Source organism: Triticum urartu, chromosome 7A, assembly GCF_056163025.1.
Source record: "Triticum urartu cultivar PI428250 chromosome 7A, HENAU_Tu73, whole genome shotgun sequence".
Lineage (NCBI taxonomy): Eukaryota > Viridiplantae > Streptophyta > Magnoliopsida > Poales > Poaceae > Triticum > Triticum urartu.
In genome coordinates, this window is record NC_141879.1 from 254,333,093 (window position 1) to 254,339,347 (window position 6,255).

At 41.5% G+C, this 6,255-nt stretch overlaps 1 pseudogene across 1 annotated transcript; it reads left to right on the forward strand.

Annotated features, from left to right (window-relative positions):
* Positions 1-937: 937 nt before the first annotated feature.
* On the forward strand, positions 938-4,772 carry LOC125524830 (uncharacterized; annotated as a pseudogene). The gene is made up of 5 exons (XR_015611705.1): positions 938-1,354; positions 2,198-2,708; positions 2,998-3,051; positions 3,426-3,541; positions 4,389-4,772. The product of XR_015611705.1 is annotated as an uncharacterized LOC125524830 (transcript).
* The last annotated feature ends 1,483 nt before the right edge of the window (positions 4,773-6,255 follow it).

A 6,255-nucleotide genomic window follows, 5' to 3' on the forward strand; every position in this document is an offset into this window, starting at 1 on the left:
GTCATTCCGAAGATTAAAAGGCAAATTCACCACTCTGCCCCAGACTTGTAAGCGATCAAACATTAATTCAGATGGACGCATGCACTCCTCAAATTCAGACAAAATCACGACGTGTTTGCTAACATGCATGGAGAACCTCTCCACACGCGATCAAGATCTCGCTGGGTAGCAAACTCAGCCACAAACATGTTAGTTCCAACATATGGGAACACAAGTCCTTTAGGGTTTCCCCAAGCGGGACGGAGTGCGTTGGAGATGGTCTGGATATGGAGAGTATTGCGATTCAGGACCTTCCCCGCCAACATATACTTCTGCTGGTCGCCCTTTTCCTGATCATCGATCACCAATGATGTTGCCTCTTCCTCTTGTGATACACAACTTGCCCAAGGCCTCTGCTAGCCGCGCCCTCGCCGAGTTAGGTGACAAGGGTCCGGCAGTGCCTTGCCCACCGTTCGCCGATGACGAAGCCATCTTCTCCCGACGGTGATGTCTCGCCCCGCCGATGAGATCAGCGGGCGCCGTCAAATCTACGCAGAAACCCTATCGCCTATCGAGGGTTCCGGGTTTTCCGCTGGATTTTTACTTCTAAAAACAGGTTTACACAAAGACAGGGGGAGTATTAGACATCATCTGCCATGTGGATTTGATTGCCCATGCCTCTCAAGTGCCATGTGTCTCCATTATTTAAGTATGTTTTTAATTTTTTGCTATGATGTCAAGCAGTTTTTTATACAATACTATAAATCATGGATACCCTTTATTGATTTCCAAATATATCAAAATTATCCGCGTTCACATCTAGACGTGTTCAAATTACAAAACAATATAAAAAAGAGTTAAGATTCAAAACAGAAACCCCATTCTCACCCACTCTTCTCTCTCGCCTCCCACGAAACCCTCCTCTCTCCCCTACAGGTAGCGGCCCACCATCGTCAGGAATGGATCCCTTCGTTTCTGACCCCACTGAACCCGTGACAACCAGTCCCCAGAAGCAAACGCAGGGACACGAGGAAGAGAGCCTTGGAGCCGACCCCTCCTTCAATTCGCTTACCACTGAGTCCGTCGGCACGAGCCCCGACGCGCAGTGGGACGGCGCCGCCGCCGCCACCCAGGCGGACGATGAGGCGGAGAGTGGGGCGCCCGGCTCCCCTTCCCCGCCCCGACCGCCGCCGAGCATCTCCTCGCGCCGCGATCCTCTCAGCGCCGGGTGCTTCCGGAGGCTGGCCGCCTCCTGCGAAGCCCGCCGACTCCGCGAGGCGGCGCTCCTCCGTGCGTCTAAACCGCCCGCGGAGAAGGCCGAGGATCCCGACGAGCCAATCTGGCCACCAAGAAGCCGCCATTGGAGGCGCTTCGTGTATGTATACCTCGCCTTCCACCCCGACTCTCCTTTTGCTCATGAATGCATGATTACATAGTTCCTTCAAAATAATTTAGGTTTAGATAGATTACCATGCTAGGGCTTTGGGAGAACATATCGCTAAGGCGTTCGTTTTCAGAGATTTTACACGTGGTAGATTCAGCAATTTTACATGTGGAATAGTAGATTTATTTTAGGGATATCTGCAATTGCAATCGGTACATTCGATTTACTATTGCTACATTAGGTTATGTTTCTAATGCTGATTGCATCTCGGTCAGTGTCTAGCCTAGGGTTCTGGAGCGTTATGTTTGCTCAAGCTGTTAAATACTCCCTCCGTCCGGAAATACTTGTCATCAAAATGGATGAAAATGGATGTATCTAAAACTAAAATACATCTAGATACATCCATCTCAATGACAAGTATTTTCGGACGGAGGGAGTATATATTTGCGAGTTATGTCCTTACTTTTGTGAACTGGATTGGTGATGCCCCAACTAGTGATGAGTTAGTAACAGAATCTTTGAATCTAGCCTAGGGATCTAAAACATTACGTAAGCCCTAGTTACCTAATTAAGCTGTTCAAAATGTTAATAGATTTATGGCATACCATAGTGAACCTGATTTATGGGAGAACCATACTGCTCTAATGCCAGCGATATCTTGATATCTAGCCTGAGAAATCAAAGATTTACTATAAGTAGCCTTTGTCCTCACCCTCTTTTCATGTTCATGGTGGTGTATCCCTTCTGTTTTAATCTTACGTTCACGTTTCTTTTGTTTCTCTATCAAGCATTTTGCCTTTCCCAGTCTGAAACTTTTGCAATTACCTCCAACAGGGAACTAAAAACAATGGGGTCCAGGCCGGCTAATCCTGTGCCCAACCCTGATGAGAGTTCATTATCTCATATCAAGAGCCAAGATATGTTAGCTGACAAGGTTGTGGACCAATGGGATGACAGTGACACTGAAAACTCCTCTGGAAGTGCATCATATCAAATTGTTCCTTACAAGAATGTCCAGGGAGAAAACAACTTACCTGTGCTGTCTAAAAAAAGAAAATTCATTATCAGTACATATTCTGTACAATGTAGTACTTGCCAGAAATGGAGAGTTCTACCATCCAAACTGAAATATGAGCAAATCCGAGAGAATATTATACAAGTTCCTTTTTCTTGCAAATATGTCCATGGGTGGAAGCCACAAGTTACATGCCATGATCCAACTGATATATCTGAGGATAATGGCATGGCATGGGCAATTGATATCCCATGCATCCCTCAGACCCCTCTTGGGTGGGAAAGGAATATATACTCTAAGGAATGAACAGAGCATGAGATTCGCTGATGTGTGAGTATTACTTGTTTTGCACAACATCGTAGTTAATTTGTTTTCTAGCTTTTTGTATTTATTTCTGAGAAAATGATGTTGCAGTTGTTTTCTAACATCCCTGGGTCGTAACTCTTGAGAGCTCAGAATGCTCATTTATGGTTTAGGAACTTAATGCTGTTCATATTTGATCAATGGTTAAACATTCATTCCTGTGGTTACACACCTTACACACCTATATAAAAGGATGTGCTTGCCTTTCCGTGTATGCATTGTATGACTATTTCGTGACACTTATACATCCTTTCAGGTACTATATCTCTCCCGCAGGCATAAAAATAAGATCCAAGAAAGAGGTCGAAAGGTAAGCTAACTTTTGTTTGGTCAACTTCTCTTCAATATAGTTACTTTCTTAAGCATATTATAATGCTCATATGCAGTTTTTCATTCATCTAGCATGTTGATAACCGCATCTGACTGGTATCCACTATTATTGTCATAATTGTTACAAAGTGTTATTATTGTACTTTCACTACCTCAATGGCTCAATGATCACACAACCAGCATTCAGGCTTAGCTTTGTTGGGGCTTATTTTCAGAAATCTCATCTGTTCTTGCAATTTGAACGTTCGAAACAACACAGAATACATGTGTATACTATGTAAAGTTGTGATCTTCTTCATGTGGTTCACTCTGTCTAGATGTTTATCTTATTCTTCATATGTTATACTTTGATAGGTATCTTGAAGACAACCCAGACTATGCTGCCGATTTACATTTATCTCAGTTTTCGTTCAAGGTACCTAAACCTCCAAATTGCCCTCGTCAGTCAGAGCTTATTGAACCAACTGAAGGTATTTATGCACAATTTTTATCACGGTTACTTTAACTGGCATGCTAAATGAATTGCTGGTTGGACAAGCCTTTCTCTTCTGTTTGAACAATAGCCACTATTGCTTGAAATTTGTATCAGTGATAAAATGGTTTTCAGATTGCCTTGTCAACTGAAAATGCGTTACAAGTTTGTGTACTTTAATATTGTCGTACTTAATGGAACTATTTAAGTGGTAGGACAAGTGGTCAGCTGGGGTGTACAGGATAGTAGGGCATTCATGTAAGCGAAGTTTCACACATGCTACTCATATTTTAAATGATCATAACAGGTTGAGATGTCATAAATTGGATTCTACTTTATTGTTTTTAAATTTCTGTAAATTGGATGACAAACCTGATAACATAACGTAGACCATTGCACGCACTAGTGGCTGATGGATTATATCCCCTTTACATGAATATGAACTATATGAGAGTTCTGTTAATGCATGCTGCCTATATATAGTTGCATAACACAGACAGCCAGGTTGGTGACTTCTAGTACCCGTGTTGATTATAGCACCACTCCTAGATTAAGTTCTTGCAACTAGCTAGCGATTTAGGGATCTTAGAGCAGCTGTTGGAAATTTAGAATCACTGTGTGGGGTTCATTGGTGGTTCATGATGTCTGCTGTTTCCATCTATTAGTATACTTACATACAATGACCCTTGCGCAACAGACGACGTCTTGATGTGATTAGCTTGCTTGTCTTCTCTTCTGGCTCAAGTGATTAATGGCGTTCTATTCACTCTTTGTGTCTGTGCAACCATCTGATAATTTGATACACATGATTTGTTATTTATCTGATGGCATGCTCTTATTTTCAGTGCCACCTCCGGTTCACGAGGATCCCGTGCACAACTACATGCCGGTCCCTCATGGAGAAGCCAATCCTGTAACTCACATACCAGTGACACTAGCTCTACAAGTATCAGTGATGCTCTCCAAAAAGAGAAAACTAAACCAGTGATGCTCTCCAGAAAGAAAGGAAAATGAAAATGCTCTATAAGTGATGTTCAAACGTCAGACTTGAAATGTGTTATTTTGCTGTATCATCTTACTGTATGTGTCCTACCTTAGCTAAGGTCGCTCCCTTTATGCCGTAGTTTGCTCCAGCTTGGCTGGAACTGAGAAAGTTATTGGGACATCGACATCAACAGATGAACGTTGTTGCAGAAAGTTATTGAAACTGCCACATTGCTTTTACCTCACTCTGTTCGTGTGCTGTGAATGCCTATAACTTTAAGTTTATGCGTGTTGCACATCATAATCTCCTGTATAAGGTACAATCGTTTTTATTGAGATCAATGGGTATTGGGACAGAGCTTAGGTAACAGAAGTTTCTGCCATCCCCATTCTATGACCAAAGATCAGATTATATACATTTGTCTATTTTACGGGGGTGTTTGTTTCCAGGGACTCTTTTTGTGTAGGGACTAGAAAAAGTTCCTCTTAAAGACTTTTTTACCAAGCGGGAGGGACTTTTTAGGGACTAAACTAGGCATTTGAGACTAAATGAAGAAGACTCTCAAGGAGAGTCTTTTCGAGACTTTTTGGGATTTTTCCAACTATGCCTCTCCATGCACCCATTGGCCCGCCACCCCATGGTGTTGTTTGATTGTTATTTTTCTATATACTAGGGGCAACATGGTCATTTAATAACCTCTAGGAAGGGATTAGGGACTTTTTAGTCTCTGGAAACAAACAAGGAGAGACTTTTTAGGGACTAGGGACTTTTCAGTTGGGACTAGAAAAAGTCTTAGAACTAGAGAACCAAACATCACCTACGTCTATGCGACGAATTGCATGAATGCGCAAGCCCATAGCATTTTAGACCTTTTTAAGTTCAAACATACAAATGACAAAAGCCATTAAACTATGCATCATATTGATCTGCATCTCAAAAGAAAAACAAACAAGGCGTGATAGAACTAGAAAAATAGAAATGCATTCCAAGGAAAGAGTGAGCCCCATTCTATGATCAAAGAGTTACAAACTGGCATGCCAAAATTTCAGCTGGGCTGCCACCTTTATTAGCTTGACATGACAAAATGTCACACCGCGACCTCTGGTTAAGAGCCTCTTTGGGTGGCAAGTCTTGTACCAATTATTTCAAATGGCTAAAGTTCTCGAAAACTTATTGAAAATCCTATGGATCATTTGCTCATTTTATACTTTCTCTTGACATAATGACGGGAGCCTTCTAGGGGTTTAGTGTTTTTCACAAAACAAAACCCAGGTAATGATCACATGGTCCCTGATCGATTGGAGTTCTCATAGGCCTCTATCCCTAGGGAGCTTAGTAATTGAAAGGACTAGAGCAATGTTAAGATGTGGACCACGGGAAAAATATGTCTCTAGTTGGATCTTACTGAATGGAATAAAAAGAAAGCAACTTGTTAAGATAAACACGGGAAAAATGTTCACACTGGCATGCATCCGAGATAAAATCTTACATGTGGTATTTCATCGTCTTGTTTACTTACCTCGGTTGAAAAACATCATTAGAGAAACACGACGCTTATTTTTTTAACATGTATATATAGTCTCCAAATTATGACCATTGACTATTATTTCTATATGATAATATGTTGCTACCAAAACCAACTTGTATGAAATTATGAAATATTTTTCTTCAACAAATTATTTGTTTTACTTTCTTTTAGAAGCTCTTTCTAAACTTTTTTTTGCATG